At 42.4% G+C, this 20059-nt stretch overlaps 1 protein-coding gene across 1 annotated transcript in view; it reads left to right on the forward strand.

Annotated features, from left to right (window-relative positions):
• The window catches only part of LOC115356862 (AT-rich interactive domain-containing protein 3B), a 55893-nt gene that overhangs the window by 26896 nt on the left and 8938 nt on the right, over nt 1-20059 (forward strand). The gene's annotated exons all lie outside the window — the stretch shown is intronic.

Raw genomic sequence — 20059 nt, forward strand, 5'->3', positions numbered from 1 at the left:
TTGACACATATAGAAAAACATCTAAATTCTAAATTACGGCGGGAGTCTGTAACAGATGTGACACTGGGGGTAATGTCTCACCCCGTGCCCAGGTGGAAAAAACAAATACCACAACTTCCATCTTTTCAGTCATTTCCTGTGTCTTGGCAGGGGGGTTGTTATCTTGTGCCTCCAGAGCAACTGAAATTTCACTACAGCACTTAGATATATAATTGGTGTTTGCAAATGCACATCCCAGCAGAGCTACTTTATATTTGCACCTTCCTTGTTGTCAGGTCTGCTCACATGGTGCGTCACTGCCAGTGATCGACTTTGAATGCTTTAACTCTTAATGGCTCAGAAATCCTTCAGTAATTCCCCTCCCCAGAGTAAAGGCGTTAAGGGGTCGGCAGGTGAGATCTGCCTCCTCTGATCCTGTTGCTGAGTATCAGAGCCAAGAGGATCTGGTTATGGTCTAACTCACTTAGTTGGCCTACAGCCAGCAAGTGTCAGCTGACCGCATGCTCCTTTAACGCTGTCTGCAACGCCCCCTCTGATTGGAGGAGCTAATGCATTCATCAGATAAATCCGTTCCCCAAGAAAGATGTATGCCTCTCAAGGTGAATCACAATGTTATTACAGTGGTGCATACTTTACTTATTATGTTTTGGCAGGCTGTGATGGGTGATGATGGTGTGTGAGTGTGTGTGGTACATACTTCATTATGTTTTGTCACAGACTATGATGGGGGATAAGTTATGTGTGTGTGTGTGTGTGTGTGTATGTGTATATATGTGTATGTGTGATGCATAGTTTGTTTTGTCAGGCTGTGATGGATGATGATGGTGCGTGTGTTTGTGTAGATGTATCCATGTGCTTGAGCTGGGTGTGGGGTGTGCATGCGCTAAAACATGTGCATGCGTGTGTATGTCGGCGTGCCTATGTTCATGAAAGCAGCAGCTTCCGAGTGTCTGGTCTGGTCGCAGCACCCCGAGGTCTTGTTTGGAGGGTGATGAATTAAGGCGAGTCAGAGAGAGGGAGGGACAGGATCTGTCAGAGGCCTGTTAGCATCTCTGTCCAGTGGCAGACGCTGGGAGTGGCTCGCTGACCCTTTACTCACGCTGGTCAGACGGAGAGATCCATCAAGCTGACTAAAACACCACCGGACAGCAGATAACTACCGGCTGATTGCTGCGTGTTTTCTTTTTTTTCTCAGCCTCACTTTCACTTGCATTTGAATTTGCAAAAAAATAAATAAATAAATAAAAGAAATGTCATAAAACAGAAAATAAATGCATTTTCTGTGCCTGTTTTTAGCTCAGTGTACTTGCAAAACAGTAAAATGATTTAAGGCGCACTATGCAAAAACGGCAAGAGTTGATCCAAGTGAGAATCTGTCGAGTCATCTGACAGAGAATGTGGAACAAGCATGTCATTTTTTTTAGTTTATTTAGTCAGGCTGATGATGAGCAACATCAAATTATGTCTTTATTCCACATTTCTGTCAATTCACTTTTAAGGGTAGTCACTTAAACCAACCCTTGGGAATTTTACATTGTGCACAAACAGATACAATGAAGAAAACGCCAAAAGAGGAGAAATAGTCTTGATAATGTGTGATCTCCTGTCATTTGCATTCGACATTTTAGGTATTTAGCCGAATCTCTTTTTTCAAAGTGAATTACACTGAGTGCCTTGGTGGATCAGCTTCCATGGATCAAGTTCCTGGATCACCAGCAGAACAAGCAACTGGTAGTAAGGGAGTGCAAGGGTCAGTGCCTGACAGCAGTTGTAACAATTATTCCCATGTCTCTAGAATGATCATGTATAATAGACGAGTGTGAGGGAAAGGAATAGGAGCCAAGGAGGAGAGCTGGACCTTGTTAGGCTTTTTTTTTTTAATTGCTATTTTCAATCAGTCAGATTGAATGTGTCATTGAAGGGTGTCAGAGAGAGTGACTTTCTTACGGTTACAACTTGGAGGGTGAAAATTAGCCTGCAGTGCTTGACATTATGGAAGCGAGGTTCCAGAAGGTCAGTGCTTTTAGCCACAGTGATGATCATGCAACCATTGTACACAAGGGAAGGGAATAATTTCAGCCACTTCAGAGCTCTTTCCCCCAAATATTGCAACAAGAAGCACTCAGCCGACCTCCACTGGCTTCTAAATCAGAGTCTTAATCACGGCGAACAAATTGCTTGGCTGGATTCCCCCTTTGCTCTTGCTGTTAGTGCCAAGTGTGTGAGATGGAGAGCAGGCCTTGGCAGGCTCTCATAGTTGGTGCCCTTTAATTATCATGTAATTACCCATCCTTGCCTTTCTCTTCATGGATATGGATTCCAAATTATTGCAGTCTGTTTTTTTTTTTTTTTTAAATACCAAAATGATAGAGACCTGTAGACGTCTGGCTTGTTTTTATTTTGTCATGCAGGATTTCTAAGGAGGGAGGGGGATATAAGTGTGTCAGATGGGGAAAAATACTTGCCTCATTTGCCGTGTTTTACATTTTACAAAGCCAAATGCAAAGGAATAGCCTTTAGTTTTCAGAAGCAGATTGCGTGGCTGCTTGAGTGAAACTGAGAGGAATTTGTGGATGGAGGGAGACAAATGGTGAAGCAATTTTCCCACCTCGTCCTGGGGCCTCCAGGCCTTGAGAGGAAAGCAACAGCGGAAGGAAAACTTGCGAGGGATTCCCATTTCCTGCCTCTGTGCTTGAGAACAGGCATGAGTGTGAGTGTGTGCGTGTGTGAGTGTGTGTGTGTGTGTGTGTGTGTTCACAGTTGAGGAATTTTAGCAGCTGTCCTAAATCCTGTCTCTGGTGAGGGGGCCCATTGATGGGCGCTGTATCACAAAATGTCAAAAGGCATTCACACACACACACACACACACACACACACAAATAAACTTTTCTGCCTTTTTCTGCCTTGACTTTTAATTCTTTACCTATCACTTCTTTGTCATACAAAATCAATCTAGGCTCACAAGAATTTTTTGTTCAATCCGTTAACCCCTGACCTTCCCTGTTGTCACTTGTAATGACAACGGTCAAAGAACGGAAGCTTACTCCACTGTCACTGTAAGTCGCTCTAGATGGAAACATCAACTAAAGGCCTAAAATGTAAATGCACTCCAGCAGGACTAGGGGCAGAGGACACTGGGCCGACATCGCTCTTTATAATATCCACTACAGGTTTCACTGTTTCCACCCCCACTGGGAATGCAGAGGCTTCGACGCTGCCTTGACATCATTACCCACCTCAAAGCTTCTGATAAAGCAGATGGGTGATTGTTTGTTTTGGTTTGACACCCGGCCACTTTCTCATTTGGGATGGGGGTTTGGGGCAAGAGGTGGGGCTTGGAAGGGACAAACAAGGGCTGGGGAGGGGGCAGTAAGTAAGACTGCAGGAGCTGCTGGTGCTTCATGAAGAGAGAAAAAAAAAAAGGGCGAGTGAAATGGCCAACTGCCTGTCAGCGCTGTCCACTTGAGATGATTAATGGCCACAGACTGTGATGGACAGAGCCAGATAGAAAGACTCCTGTTCAGTGAAATCACCAGCCGAGAAGAAAGGATGGGTGAATGGCTGGGATAGGGTGGGGGGATGTGTGGGTTTGTAGACAAGTGTTTTAGCCCCTGCTACCCCAGCCAGAAAACCCCACACGTTGCCTTCAGCAGAGGCTCGATCCATCCCAGCGTGACACGCTTAAGGCAGAGTGTAGATTGAGCTTAAGATGGACCACATGGTGTGCTATCGCAGCTTTAGTAAGAGCAGCAGTTATTTTAGGGGAAAATCCTGACGTAGTAGATTTAGGCCTCTGTTGATAACGATAATGCCATAAGCCGGACTTGTCTGTGTCATTTACCCACAATGGTCTAGATAGGGCTGAAGAGACAGATATAGAATTAGAGGAGGGTTTGGGAGGGACGGTGGTGATAGTAATGAAGACATTTAATTTAGCCACAGCCTGTTGGCAGCTGCTCTGTTCTGTCTCTTACCATAAAGTCCTTAATAGCTTCACCGAGGCTGCCAGCAGTGTTTTCAGAGGCCAGGCAGCGGCAGGTTGTGCTTGGTCCAGTATTTGACCTACTCTTGAAAAAAAATTGCTTTTGAAAACTTATTTTCTTTAATACAAGGAGAAAAAACAATTCCAGTTGTTTGCAGCACAGTTTAAGAAAAAACAATTGATATCATCTTGAAATAAGGCACATCACTAGGGCTGAATGATATGGTAAAAATGTCTTATTACAGTTATTTTGGCAGATATAAAGATTGAGGTCTGAGTCTCAATTTGTGTGAGAATGCTAATTTTTGCACCATAATTTTCATTTTCTTTGGGGGGAAAAAAAATACCAAAAAGTACCAAACAAATATTTTGTCTGGAGAATATGATTTGTAGGCCAAGGTATTCCTGTAGCGTCACGATACTTCAGTTACGATGATATTTTGTCACACAAAAAATACAGATCCTGCAATTTGGATGTTGCATTTTGGATAATATTTTGATCAACTGTTCAGCCTTACAGTCTTTCACTCTTGTCATATCAGCAATGTCAGGTCAAGGAAACTCTTTGAACAGTTGAACTGCACTGGAAGCGAGCAGTGTTTACACTCACATTTGGCAGATTATTTTTCACTTGTTTAAAAAAAAAAAAAATAAGACCGTATACTTGATAAAATGACTAGTTAACCTGGCCATTCCTTGTAGTATGTGTGGTGTGGGAACAGCGGCCTCCCAGCAGGACACCAGAGGAAGTTCCCTAACTGTAACCCTGAGACCGAGAGCTCTGTCCACACCAATTACACCGTGAATGGGCTCTGGGGGATCCATGTATGCATTATATTACTCCCTCAGTCAGCTTCACACTGGCCCTCGTAACAGGCGGGCCCTTTGCACAAACATCACACCACAATAGGAACATTCTCTGGCTCTTTGATACGGCCTCATTTTCATTTAGCTAACATCCTGCAACTTCTGGAATATGGCAGCACCAGGTTTGTTCAACAACAGCAGCAACAAAACTAGGTATTGTCAGGTGAACACACTAGGAGTTTACTTGCAAAAACAGATAAATGTTATTCCTGGGGAGGGAGGGGACTGACTATTGTATAAAATGCTTCACATATTCTCTGAATTCAAATCCAACATTTTGCTGAAAAAGACACATTGCTTAAGCATTAGCTTACCATTAGCTTTTTTTTTTTTTTTTTTTTTTTGTCGGATTGGTATTATCTGAAAAAGTATGAATCTGAAAGTATTGAATCAGACTTACACATTTATTTATTCATTTATTTGTTTGTTTGTTTGTTTGAAATACAATTGGTAATCCATCTTATTTCTACCAGATGTACAGCCTGACTCAGAAGCTTATATTTCCGGGGACTATGAAATATGTTTTGTCCAGAGTGCAGAAATGACATGCAGTTCTTGAACTACATTTTGTCCTCTATCAGTCTTGTCTTTCTTTCTCTCTTCTTGTCTCTGTCCCCTTCCTCCTCCTCCTCCTGTCTCCTCCCTGGCCACCCCTCCCACCCTCCTTCCCCCTCTGTTTATTGTGCTACAGTTACAACCACTGAAACTTGATAACACCATGGGGGATAGGGGCGGAGGGCTGCGCGCCGGCCTGCTCGGTGCAGGGGGGGGGGGGTTAGATGCTGGATTAAGGGGCCTCCTGTCCTACATAGGATGATTAATGATCCCCCTAAAAAGTGTGGGCCAACCTTTTGATAGGGCAACGCTGATGGACAGCAGACAAGGGAAAGACCGTCGCGTGTCTGTGCAAGTGAGGGAGGGAAGAGCTTGAGGGATGAAGGATGAAGAGGGCACATACGTGGAAACTGCAATGGGTGACGGGGCAGACGGGGTGCCACGGTGAAACAGAGGGGATGTGAAGCGAGGCATCAGGCCAGCCTGCGTGGAAGCGAGGCCACACTCTTTCATGTCTCTTTGGAAGCAAGTGAATGAGCGGAGGCCGACTGAGCCAGACAGAGCCATAGACAGGCTGGAGCTGGTAACACTGGGCCCCTGCTCTGAGGAAAGGGTGGGAACCCAAACAGCCACCATAGGTCCAACCAGCCGCTTTCTAATCATTGCCCCAACACAGACGCCAAAAAGAGACGGGAAGCTATTCTTAGTGGAGACATTTGTGATCAAAGATTTTGTGGTTGTCGTGTTGATATGTTGGAGGGCTGAGATTATCTTTGCTTTTGCAAAACTCCACCCGTTGGCTGGCAAATTATAGCCCAGCCTTTTAGGCATCTAGTGGGCCTGTGCTCCTCTCTTCCTCCCAAACAAAAGGAAATAGTGGTTTTCCTGATTTGTGTGACTGTGTGCGCGTGGGCGTGCGTGTGTGTTGGGGGCACACTAGATCAGAACCTTGAGACTGTTTTTTGTTTCTCACCAACCAAGCCCACAGTCTTTGTGTCTCTCTCTCTCTCTTGCCCACTCTCTATCTCTTTATCTTTCTCTCAAGCTCTTTCCCTGCCCCACCCCCCATCAAAACCCGCTTCCCGTTACTTCCTCAGTCATTTAGCCAGAATGTTGCAGGGTCCTGGATTGCCACTGTGCTGTCAATCTTTAATTACGACCATACTGTACAGGGATTTTAGTCTCTAAGCTGCAGAGCTGGGAGATTCTTAATCACCAGGGCTCATAAGTAACTGAGCAGAGAAGAGGATGAGAGCAGGCCTCAAGCAGATTCATGCTTCCCAGCGAGGTCATTGGTCAGAGAAAAAATAACACAGGCTGCTCAGTTTAACCGTGCACAACTTTTTTTTTATTTATTTTTTTTTGTCTTTATGATCGTAAATTTCTACTGGCTATCTGTGTAACTCAGGCAATCAACTCCTTGTCCAATTACTAGGAAATGGACTCTTCTGCCACAGAGGCTTACATAGATGTGAGTGGGAGGTGGGAGAGGCGAATCACTTAAAACGATATCCGTTCTGTTAGTCCACAGGAACAATTTCTGAAGAAGTACGTGCGAAGCACTTGATGATAACGGAATGCCCCGTGGCTGAAACTCAAGTAGTGGAACTTCTTTTTGAAGCACAAATGACCCAAACTGTTCTTCTGTGCTCATTACTATTTCTGCATATCTCTGTCTTCCTTCTCCATCTGTGTCCTGTGTATGCTCTTAAGGCAATGCTTCCTGGCCTCCACACCCTAGTGATGGATGGTATGAAATACATTACAGCCCCCAGAGGAGCCCTCCGCCAGCACAATAGCCCTAAGCTCACTTCCAGTGCAGCTCTGTAACGTTGTATAAGCTGCACAGTAACAGAGGGGCCTAATGGAAAATAAGATGCCGCATGCAAGAGAAGACGGTTGAAAAACAGACATTACATGTTGAATGCAGTTACAAAACACTGTTGTTCTTGTCATGACATTCCATTTGTGTTGTTTTTGTGTATGTGGTTTGTTGTAAAGGGTTTATCTGCAACTAACCAGCTCCTGGTTTCATATCTGCCTGCACCCGCCCTAAGTGCTTTCTAAAAATCAAACAAAATCCCTCTGGTGTCGAGTCTTAGATCTTAGAGTGTGTGTGTGTGTGTGTGTGTGTGTGTGTGTGTATCTGTGGTTTTTTTTCTTAGTGCTTCGCTATTTTGTGTATACGTAGGTCCTTGGAAAGTCCGAAAAGCACTTCAAATGAATGTAATACCTTAAAAATTAAAAGCTAAAATGTTTTAAATGTTGATTGAATGGTAATTGAATTTTGCATGATGCCTGTATAGAGAGCATGGTTTGTTCTACAGTACAAATCCTGCTTTACTTAACATAATTTTACTTATGTCCGAGCTGACTTCCCTGTGTCAGATTTGTTTTATACTCTGCCATTTATGATTCCAAGTCAGCTATACCAAGTCAGTTATGTGATGATGCTGGAATATTGAGAGGAATCCAGTGCCCTGACCTTTTCCTTTCTGATTTCTGTTTGTTTGTAATGTGGTTGATAGAGAAACCGAGGCCTGTTTTATCACTACACGTGACACTACACGTCGCTTTCAATGAGAGTGTCAGCTTAAACCCTAAATTGTAAATGTATGCCACATCAACATGGAACCAGAAGCCAAAAGCAGTTAGCATTGATGGGTGGTAAAATTTGGAGATTAGTGCCCTCCCCCCATTTCCATTCTCTCTCTCTCTCTCTCTCTCTCTCTCTCTCTCATCAGCTTATAGCAGCCAATGTCTCTCATATTGATCAATGCTGCTGGGCCCCAAATGGAGCTCGTCAGCTGATGGCTTTATCTGCCAATCCGGGTGTCCATTGATTGAAGCGGTTAGCTGTTATAAATTTGGGGAGGGGTGGGGGTTCAGTGCTGCACCTGCCAATGAAAAGATCATTGTCCCCTGTTTACCCTTTAAAGCACCCAAAATCCCAGTTTGGGCGGGGAGCTGGTCACTCGTGTTGGCCACAGAACTGTTCATTCTTATTTAAGAGGCAGCTCCTGTTTCCCAACTTCTCTCTCTCTCTCTCTCTCTCTCTCTCTCTCTCTCTCTCTCTCTCTCTCTCTCTCTCTCTCTCTCACTGTCCTCCTTTTTTCTACCCATTCTTACTCTTTTTCTTAGTTTCTCTCTATTCATGTATTACTTCTCTTGTCTTTCTATCTTTCCCCTTTTCTCTATGCCTGCTGTATCACTCTCTCTGTTTTGCACTTCAGTTTATATGTTTATTTTCCATAATTAGGACTAGGCGAACTAGATATTGATTATCTTATTGTGTTATCGTGGCAGTAAACCTGCTTCGGTGTTTGAACTGCCTCTGTCTTTTGGGTTTGGTTCACCTGAGTCATGTATTACAACACCTGCCCCCTCTTCAATCACCCGAGCCCCGTGCTACAGTGGAAAAGGTTAAGCCTAACCTCTGCAGCTTAATCACAGGAATCTACTGTTGATGCCAAAGCCCCTCCTTCTTTTCTGTGTACAGCATACTATTGTCATGTTGCTGTGACAAATACATTCTTGACATTTCTTCAAAGATCAGAGTTGGCTGCCTATGAGACCAACCTATCGGGTTACTCCTCTCTAACCGAATCTTCCAGTGAGGTGTAAATATAGAGCAGAGGTCATCCACTACATTTGAGTGGGCTGCACAGTTTTAAATTGCACGACTGATGGTGACGTTGGAAGATTTTTATTCTAAGAGAAGATTGTGAGTCATTCTAAAACGTTATCCTCCAAAATTGTGTCACCTTTGTGGGTGAAATTAAATTTACCCTCTACTACTACTGCTACTCCTACTTCCTGTTATTTCTGCTATCACTCGTGTGACTACTGCCATGATTCAAGTACTACCACCACTGTTGAGGTGATCAGAAAAAAGCTGAAGTACCAAATTATATACGGTCATAAGAATTTACATATGAACCACCTTCCTCTGTGTATTACAAAGAGGTTTTATCATCAGCCATCATGTATATGTTTACAAAGCTCTGGCCCACATTCCAGTCCCTGGCCAGTGGCTAGAAAACTCAAATTCACCAGTCATCCTCACAAATATTTTTTTTTTTTTTTAGAGTAGAAGCATACTTCCAGATGACCGCTAGCTGCTAGAGTAGACCTTTTTGTGTGGTAATATACCACCCTGATCATGAATCACACACAGTGCCAGAGGAATGGATAGATGGATAAATAGACTGACACACAAGTTTGGTTGGTTGGTTGATTGATTCATTCATTGATACATTTTTCCAACTTCCATGGAGCACCTAGCAGAGCAAAGGGAACAAAGTTCACTTAAGAAAGCCAGAGGCGGCTGCAGGCATCTAGGTATCCATCAACCATCAACTATCTTTAGATAATGTTTTATAATTTTCCATAACTAAGTTGGAGCACCTCTGTGACCCCGAAGTTTTATTAATCCTGCTTTGTGTGTGTTGTTTTTCTTAAGGGCTAAACAGTCTGGGCTTGTGGTGGAGAAAAAGCAGCTGAAAAACAACTTAAAATCATCTGAGGTGGTGAATGTGTGAAGCAAGTTGTAAAGTTGACCTGTCCAGTGACCCATTTCTAAAATTCCCTCATATTCACAGTCTGGAGTTTGACTCAAACGTCCCACGATAGTTCAGAGATTCCATGACCAGTGAGAGCCCTGGACAACTGTATAGCGCCGGAGAGACAGATAGATCGAGCCATCCATCCAGCTCTGTGTTGGCTCCATATCAGTCGGTGTTGATTGGGGTCCAGTCAGTTGATCTACCGGGTCTCTGGGGACCAAGGGGACTTGGGTTACAGTTGGAGGGCCCATCTCACTTTTCGCGCCATCCAACCTTTTCAATCCCCCTCCCCCGCTATTTCACCAGGTGACCTATCTGCATGACCCACAGAGAGGGAGTCATGTTTCTCTCTCTCTCTCTGTCTCTCTCTCTCTCAGTGGGCCTCATTTATCAATATGTTAGTAACTGTTGGTGTTGCCTATATACAAACTAAAAACTTCAGCCATATTCATCAAACATTCAGAACTGTGGCATTTCCTTCATACTCACATGCAGATGTTGATAAATGCCAATGACTGGTAAACCGTAAGCATGTTCACATGACCTCAGTTACCACTCATTACCATAACTGCTCCGTCTTAAAAACACCATGTGAGTAAGTGGCAAAAAAAATAAAATTCTCTGAGCCAGAGGTGGAAGTGATAGTAATGTTCAGCAGAACTAAGATATACTCTGAAAGATTAATTTATAGTTCTGTGTCTAGGTGTTGCTGTAGCTACTTCATAGTGCCCTAAGCTGTCTTTAAGGGGCTGGGACAGCATTTCAGTCCCTTACATCATCCCCAATGCCGTCAATTAGCCTAATTTGACAAATTAGGACAATAAAAAAAAAAAAAAAAAAAAAAAAAAAAAAAAAACGCACAATACAGGGTACTCTTTCAATATTTCTCATTGGCTATTTCATAAAACTCATGTCACACCTAAAGTCATTTCCTGATTTTTCTCTGGCATTTCAGCATTTTTGAATACAATATGGTCACATTCATTGGTTTCATAAATTAGGACACACAGTGTCATAGATGCAAAGCCCCACTCTTTTGTCTGCGCCCATGTTCTGTGGTCTTCACATTGTGTTTGGCAGATACTGAATATGTCTTAGTTACTTCTTTGCTGGCAGGCACAGCTTGCATTGTAAGCTACTATGTGTGGACACTGTTAGAGGCTTTTTGAAAAGAAACTGTAGTAGCCTCGGTTGAAAATTTAGTGACCATCAGGAGGCTGAGTGAACATACAGACCTTCAAATTAGTGAAGCTGTCAGATAGGCTGGTATAGAAAACAAGCCGTGGAACTTCAGGCATGATACAACTTGAGATTGTTGTCAATGAAATGAGCCAGAAGCATAAATACAGTAGCAAACTGAACAGGTAACTTGTTAGATAACTTATCACTGTGCATGCGGTCAACTTAACAGTTTTGCCACCCGTCCATCCTGGTTTCGCCGACCCGATCCATCAACATATGTCGTAGCTAAATCTTAGTGAAATTGTTGGGTTTGATTACCCTCACAATGGTTACAGAGACACAAAAATGAGTTGAAAAGCCAATGATGATGTTAATTTGTTTGTTTTCATAGCTACAGACACACAATAGCCAGCAGCCTACAGCTCCACCCACGATCCTTTTAAACACATTGCTCTGCCCTCAGTGCTGTGAAACATGCAGCAAGCCGTCATGCCCAACCACACCCATAGCTAACCGTGATCCTGTGAATGAGTGAGTGACTGAGTTTCACCTACAGCTCAAAAGACAGGCTTTGCATCTAAAAATGAAATACTGCAGATATAAGATGATCTGTGGAGGTTACACCCTACTTGTGCTCTCAGGTCGTCCTAAATCTCTGTCATACCAACAGGTTAGGCTCCCGAGAAGTTTGCTAAATCCACATTTTCATCGTGTACACATCACACGAAGGAAATAAAAAATCATATGTTGCTTGATAAATGAGGCCTCTCTCTTTAAATTCATTCATGCTGTCTAATTAGTTGACAACACGTTGTGATATCTAACAATCATATCAAGCTGCGCAGAGAGCTATCCATTACCAAGTGCCTCTTGAAAGTCGAGGTTGTGATTGTGAGTATTACATTGTTATGTGAAGAATGCCATTATAGTGTCATTATATGACATCCTCCTCTTTGTGTAAACCGCTGTCGGTGAGATTTACAGCATCTGGTTGTTATTTTAGATCGATGACAGTTTGATGACATATTGTACCACAGCCTGCAGCTGAGTTAACAATGCTTCACTGACAGCTCCTTTAATCTATGGGCTACTTGCTGTAATAATTCTCACTAAGAAGCTACTCTTGCTGTTTCCTGAGTAAATACAGCTTCAAGTTATTTGCCTCTATTCCAACCTCTCCGCCTATTTGCTACTTCTTAATGAGACAGACAGGAAAACTGTGAGTGGGAGACTGGAGGGAACATACAGGTGGTAGTCGCTCTTCTTAATATAAAAAGATGAAGTTTTAATATTTGCTAAACAGTCGGCATCAGGAAGGTTTTTATTAAGGAAAAATCTTTGGTGCAGACTTTTCATGTTCCTGACCAAAGCAAGAGTGACTTATTTGGAATGAGCAGAAGAAGAGCTGGATGGCTGGCATGAGTAGTGACAGCCACCGAGGCTGAAAAGTCAGCAAAACTCCAAATCCAAAAACACATCCCAGTGCTGGACACACTGATTGACGGGTGATTTCTGAGAAGTGCAATGTAGAAACACCTCTGCAATTGCAGGTTAGCACTAAGGATGGAGACAAAATACAAAAAAGGGGGGAAAAAGTTAAACTTGCTTTCACCGCTTTAACCCTTTGAGACCCAGTCAGTGCATGTATGTCCTCTGCATTACAGATGTTGAGCTGCATAAAATGCCAAAATTTACTCAAGTCCTAAAATATCACATTAAACTATTTTACTATTTTATTTTGTCTTTTTTTGTCTTCTGTATTAGAATCTGGGGTATCCTTTCTATTAAATTTGAACTTTTTGAAGCATGAAATGCAAACCCATTTTTTGATTTCCACTGTAATGGATGCTGTGAAAAAAATGGAACTTTTATCACTTCAATCAAAGCAAGAGTTGTTCCAGTTAAACACCTAAAACACCTAAGTTTATTTTTTCTCTTGACGTGAGGCCAGCCAAATCCATAAACCACAGACATCTTTAAATTTGTCAGTTTAGAAACAGTGATTCTAGTCAGTCTTTTTTTTTTTTTTTTTTTTTTTAAATTTTAGCTGTCATGGTAAGTTTTTTTTTTTTTTTTTTTCTAATAGAGAATAACATTTCAGTTACTCTCAGAGTGCGCCACCACTACTTCTCTCTGTGCCATACCATGTGTGTCTTTTCACTCAACCCCCAATGTGATTAATTTTCCAGAATGTCTTCTTTTCCGCTCCAGTTGTTCCTACAAGGAGATTCCCATTTTCCTGTTTTGTTATGTTTTTACTCATTTCCTAGTTTAGCATACTGGGCAGATGTGATTTTTTTGCGGTTTGCTCTGCCTTTTCTCTCTAATTTTTGTCCTGTTCTCCTTTTCCCTCTTTCCCTCTGTATTTCAGCTTTATTGGCATGACAGGAGAGAAACTTATACTGCCAAACATGCATAGTATAAACTTAGATATTATAGACATTAACACAACTGACTCTCTCTCTCCCTCTTCTTTCTCTGTGTCTCTCTACCAGCTTTGGCTTAATGCCTGGAATAGCCATGTATCTATAGCATAACGTTACATTTAACTTCCCTCATGTGGGGGTGCATATCTTACCACTTGATATGAATTGGTCCGTCATGCATGTGGTGGCTCTGCCTGGACTAAAGATAGCAAATTCCATACACTCGTGGCTTTTTTACCTTTTATGTCCCTGGCCTTGCATCAAAAATAAAACAAACGTGGCCCAGTGCGCGGCAGAGGCCTGACAATACGCCGTCCGACATACGGACATGTAAACTGAACAGCCAGCAGCCGCCTGACGTAAAATAAACACTCAGCATGTGGAGTCCAGACACTCTCTGGTAATGTCTCTGAAACCCTCTCTCAGTTCAGTTTCCTTTATTACCCTGGATGTTAGATGAGGCACAGTGCAAAATACTTCAATACAAGTGAAAAATAAATAAATAATTACCACATAAATCTCCTCCACTTGTATGGCTGTTTGTGTGTGTGTGTGTGTGTGTGTGTGTGTGTGTGTGTGTGTGTGTGTGTGATCTAGGTTACTGTTTATGACATTCAAGTTCAATATCTTATTTTTTCTTGGTGTCTTTCTCACTTCAGCTCAGATTAGGTGACGTTCGATCACTGTGGATGAATGGGCTCATTGTTGCAGCACATAGTAATAGAAAAACAGCAAAGAAAAATAGAATAATGTAGCAAATGGCGGAGTGTGTAAACAGACACAGCAGACTCTTCAACACTAGAGCATTAAAAAAAAGTCTGGCATGCAGCAGTCTTAGGCGGGTTAATGTAATTTAATTTAGAATATGTATTCATTATATTAGATTTTATAATCTCTACATGGTTTGACTGTCAAAACTGTTATTTGTAGGTTTGTGTCAGTGTGCATTTCATCTACTGATTTGGCAGTACTGGTTCTGATAAACAGCAATGCCAATTATTTAAAGTGAATTGACTGTAATTGAATTGAACTGAGAAAGAGGAATGGTGTGGACTTCTTCCAGCCATAGAGAGATCTAGAGAGCAATAGGCCTTGTTCGGTCCAATCTGCTGTCGCGTGTGTGTGTGTGTGTGTGTGTGTGTGGTGTGGTATGGAGGTTGAGGTGGGGGGGTAGAGGTGGGGGTCATCCACCGAGGAGGAGGAAGGAGCGCGGGGCTTTGAAAGGACTCAGACAGTGCCATGAGGCCGGGGGCTGTTTGTGTTGGCTGACACCTTCCTTATAGCAGTAATCCAGTCTTTCTCCAGCTGGCTGCTACCACACCTCCTCTATACCTCCCTCCCTCCATCATTCCTTCCTTCCGTCCTTCCTTCCCTCCTTCCTTTACTACTACCTTGGCTCCCCCGGGCTTCTTCCTGGGTCTTCGAAGCTGCCTCCCAATTTAGAAGTGATGAAAACAATTGTAGTCTCCCTCTCCTCTCCTCTCCTCTCCTCTCCTCTCTCTCTCTCTCTCTCTCTCTTTCTCTCTCTCTCTCTCTCTCTCTCTCTCTTTCTCTCCCCTGATGGTAGATGGTAGTGAAACCTCACACCGGCCAGTGCTCGTTCAGTGAAAAATTCATTTCCTGTGTGTCATCTGCTAGAAGGCTGTCACTCTGCCACTTAATTATTTAAAAAATGCCAGTCATGTGAAGTCAGCGATATTTAATTTACCACTACTGGCGTCAGGGACACTCAATTGATTTATTATAGAGGACCTTTAATGCAAACAGCTGTTTCCTGCTAAAAATAGGTCAGGGGTCAGATGAAATGACCTTGTATTTTTTTCTTTTTTCTTTTTTCTTTTTTTTTTTGGACTGGGAGCGGCTATCCTCTTTACATTATGATGTTAACTTGAATGGTATTGGAGTGGGAAGGGTTAATTCAACCTGAGGGAAATGGCTTAGTCATACAGGTTTTATAAGGCTGTCAGTAACAGTTTTTTGTCATACTAATCAGTGGGGCTGACAATGACCTTTACTACATTTTTATTGTATAATTTTTTTACTTTACTTTACTTTACTTTATTGTCAGACACAAGTCTGAAATTTGTCTTGCACCTTGGTAGCTCCATTTACAAACATTTAACATGACACACATTTAACATGACATTTTACACACAGCATCAATTTTGTCTACATGAAAATAATTTAGCATATTTATTCTGGGCTTCAGTGGAGACTTTTAGTTTTTCTTGGTTCGAATGATGTTTTAAAGGCTTTTCTGCACTGGCAAGAATAAGATTCTTGAGCAAGGCCTGAATCTTTGTAACTTTCATATTTTTTTTTTATGAAAATGAGACTTTAAAGATACTGACTGTTGGCAAAAAAATATCGGCTGATGACATCTTTTCTCCAAACGCATTGGTGATTGCATTTTTCTCTTTTTTTCCACTTGTTTGTTTTTTTCTTAATATGCCTGTCCATCTTTGTTTTTCGGGCACTCTTGTTGTCTTTCTTTCTTCTGTGTATCTGTCTCTCTCTGTATCACTTGATCTGTATGTCCGTTCCCAGTCATCTGAAGGCTGGCTGTGTTGCTGTGTTCATGGTGGAAGTCAGAGGAAGGACTTAGGGAGTGGTTCAGGGGCCCTCAGCCACGGTACTTCCCACCAGAGCGACCTTTGACCCCCAATGCCATTAATCACTCGGCTCCTGATGGCCCTGTCCCTGGGGGAAAATCAGTCCAGGGCAAAGGATGATGGGAGGTGAAGCCTGCAGCCAATTACAGATTGGCTCAGCGCAGCTGAGTGGACAAATCATGGCTTTACAGAGAGATGAAATACCCAATAGTGGCCTACATGAGGCCTGCATGACCTAACGCCACGCAATGTTCAATATGTGGTGTGATATCGTGACCGATCCTGCTCTCCATACTCTCTAGGTGTTTCTGATGAACCAAGAAATTTGGTGTGTTAGACTGTGAATCATCACTCTAGCAGAGACGTTTTCAAACGTAGTCATCTTCCAGACCCCCAAGTTGACTTTCATTCAGCCCCAGTTGAAGTTACATACAATATGACATGTTAGTATATTTGGGTCGTGTTAAGTTTGTTCAAATGTTAAACTTGAACACTGACAATTAGATTCAGACTGATAAGATGAAAGCATTATGTTCAAATAATCACTCATACATTTTTTTGTATGTGACATCAGAATATGCCCTGGAAGCCTTCAAGGACCCCTGGGGGTCCCTGAACTCTACTTAAAATTCAAAGCTTTGCAATATATTTATTTTGCACAGACAGTAAGAACACTTGGGAGTAGCAAGCAAAGACGCCGAAATAGTAGTGGTCATAAAAATGTACAAGAAAAAAAAAAGAGTTGTGATCAAAAGAGGTTTTGGACTGCTCTAATTAAGCCTTTTAGAGCTAAACGTCTGCAGGGCTCGAAGCGAAGCAGATGTTGGACCCCAAAGGCAGGCGGCATGTTGATTCTCGCAAATTAGGGACTCACTGGCCAACTACCCAAGTGTTGCTAATGTGATTTTTGGTCAATTACAGCATTATCAAAGGTGTTTACCCGGAGTTTTCACATGTGGTTGGGCAAAGTTGAAATGTGAAACCCGGCTGATGTCAGGTGTTGACTTATTAATGCTGTTTTAGGTATCAAACCACCTCTGGTTCACTTAAGATATATTGTTGGTCCTATGGTTTCCTGTGTCATCCATATACACACCACACACACTGGCCTCATATATAAAAATAATGTTTTGTTTTGGTTTGGTTTGGTCTTAATTGTGTCCTGATTTTGCCTTGTAGAGCACCTTGTGGCAGACTTGCTTTACAAAGCATGCTTTGTGAACAGTAAAACATTGGTTTGATTTGATTTGACAGTGCACATTGATATGAGGATTGAATAAAAGCACGGGTGTGAATTAAAGCCCAACTAACTGCTGGCCTGTCACTGTGGGGCCAGTTCTATTGTGTCTCATTTGTTGTGCTCTCATTGTTCACGGGGACGGCTGGGCCAGTATGAAAACATGGCTTCCTGCTGACCTGCACTTTAATTCACACATCAATAACCCCTGGCTGACCTCTGACCCCTCCAGTTGTACTAATTGTTTGATGCAGGATTGATGTCCAGCGCTGCATTAAATAACTATATGAGCAGGCACTGGCAGCAAAGCATTCCTGGCTTTGATCCCCTGCGTGTTCTGGAAATGCTGGCTCGTGCTGGATGTAGTGGAGGCTAAACCCACCTAAACGCTGTTTTACCCACTGTTTCTTTGCAGAATAGGGTTTATCCAGCCGGTAGGATGGCTTTATGAGTAGCCAGTAGTCTGATGTTTGTTGTTCAGATGTTATGGTGTCCATTGTGGATCTTTGTCATTGTTTTTATTTATTTATTTATTTTTATGTTGTCATATAATTGTCATCGTATTATGTAATACTGGTTTCTTTTGTATTCAGAACTATGTGCTTCCAATTGCTGTGCCTCTGATTGAATGATCAACACACATGAAATGAAATGAAATGAAAGAAATGAAAAAGAAAAATTTAATGATCTAAATTCTTAGATCATAGTAAGTTAGTGATGTGTGTGTGTGTGTGTGTGTGTGTGTGTGTGTGTGTGTGAGAGAGAGAGAGAGAGAGAGAGAGAGAGAGAGAGAGAGAGAGAGAGAGAGTTTTAGAGTTTTTGTTAAATGGATGTTAATTATAGTGGCGGTTTCTATTATCACCAGCTTGACGTGATATATGCTGCTAGATAGGATTGTTTATTTCATTCTAAAATGAGACAAATACCATTTGAAAAATATAACTGCCTGTTATTTAAAAAAAAAAAAAAAAAAAAAAGATTGATGGTGCCAAAATAAAACCATTATGGTACTTTTGGATGTATAGTGGTTAACTCAAGTCCTTTATTGACTAGACTGACAGACTGGATCTTTTAGTATTTAAATATATTAGACACAAAATCACTGCCATTATCATTCTGTCACAGGCCCTTTTTTTAGGCGTGTGTTAATTGGCTGTGGGGATAAGATAGCTGTTTACCAGTAGCTGTTTTTAGTCAGTGACTAACCATATATGGTATGGTAAAGCTCATTTGCATTAGGATAGTTCAGGTCTAACTTGAAATATGTCATTTTTCAAACTTTTTTCAGTAGTTTTATTGACATGTCACATATTTGCCCCCTCTGAAGAATCCACATCCTGTGTTCTCACTGTTATTATCTGCTTTGTTTGTACTGTCCGGAGTTCCTCTGGCAATTTACTGGTCTATGTTGAAGGCGGTGGCTCTCATTCTTTTTACCAGCCCCCCAAAACACCTTTCACATTCCCTGGCTGCGGATCTAAACATGCAGAAGCCCAGTCACTGCAAATCTTCATTGTGTTTTATTTTGTGTACACACTTTTTCACATTGCATAAACCCTTTTGTGGTGCTTCACAAAAGCACATCGCAACCCCCCAGGTGCTCACGGTACCCATGTGAGAAAACACTGTTCCAAACAAGGCCTGATGTTTCACTCCCTGGCCATCCTTACAGACAGCTCTATTCTTTACTGACATGTATAGAAGGCTTATCACCTTACCTCTTAAATGTAACATTTTTATGTTTCTACAGGTTGGACATTTAGTTGAAAGTGACTTTAAAAAACAACTTCCAGTGAGTTTAGCAATAGAAAAAATTTTGATTCTTGCATCACTGGTTTTGTAACCAATATTAACCTGTGCAAGGGTTGGCGCCATAGTGCCTGATAATATTGCCACGCGTTCTTGTCTTCCACGCTTAATGCAGGTCCATGTGTTCGTCCCAGCCCCCTGCACATGGCTTAAAGACATGTTGCTAACTTAAGAAATTGAATCAGCGCTAATCTCCATGGCCTGATCACATTGCTATTTTACAGAGACATTAATGAGTCCTGTTCCAGGTTAAGAGCAGCCTGTGGAAGGGCTGAAGGATTGCCTGGCATTAACCGCAAGCACAAATCTGGACGGCTCTCTTGCATTGAGCCCGGCAGCGCTAACAGCCAAGGGGTGTGGATTTACTCAGTACAATCCCCTAAATGAGCTTCATTATACTGGCCTATCCAGGAGCCCCCTCCCCCTCTCCCCATGGATTAGCAGGTCGTCAATCCCCTTCTCCCCCCCTCCAGTGCCATACCATGCTCAGACTGTTGCACATTGCACTTTTTGATTCTGTTACATACTACTGCATACCGCTCCTCCTCCTCCCTCCTTCCCCCTCCCCGCACACTCCCTGCACGCTTTACTGCAGATAAGCTGTTGACAAGATTAATGCATCTGTATCAAAAGTCTAGAGCCGCTTCGCTTTGTGTTGTTTGCGAATCCCCTTTTCCAGGTCAAGCTGGTTTGCCTTAACTGGGCTAATATGTTTTCAAGTCCAATTTAAGTGGCTGCGCAGGCTGCAGGCTGCAGGCCACAGGCCACTTTACATAGCCTTACCAGTGTCATCAAAGCATTGCCATCAATATTCAGAGGTCACA

The sequence above is a fragment of the Myripristis murdjan genome, chromosome 3, assembly GCF_902150065.1.
Source record: "Myripristis murdjan chromosome 3, fMyrMur1.1, whole genome shotgun sequence".
Taxonomy (NCBI): domain Eukaryota; kingdom Metazoa; phylum Chordata; class Actinopteri; order Holocentriformes; family Holocentridae; genus Myripristis; species Myripristis murdjan.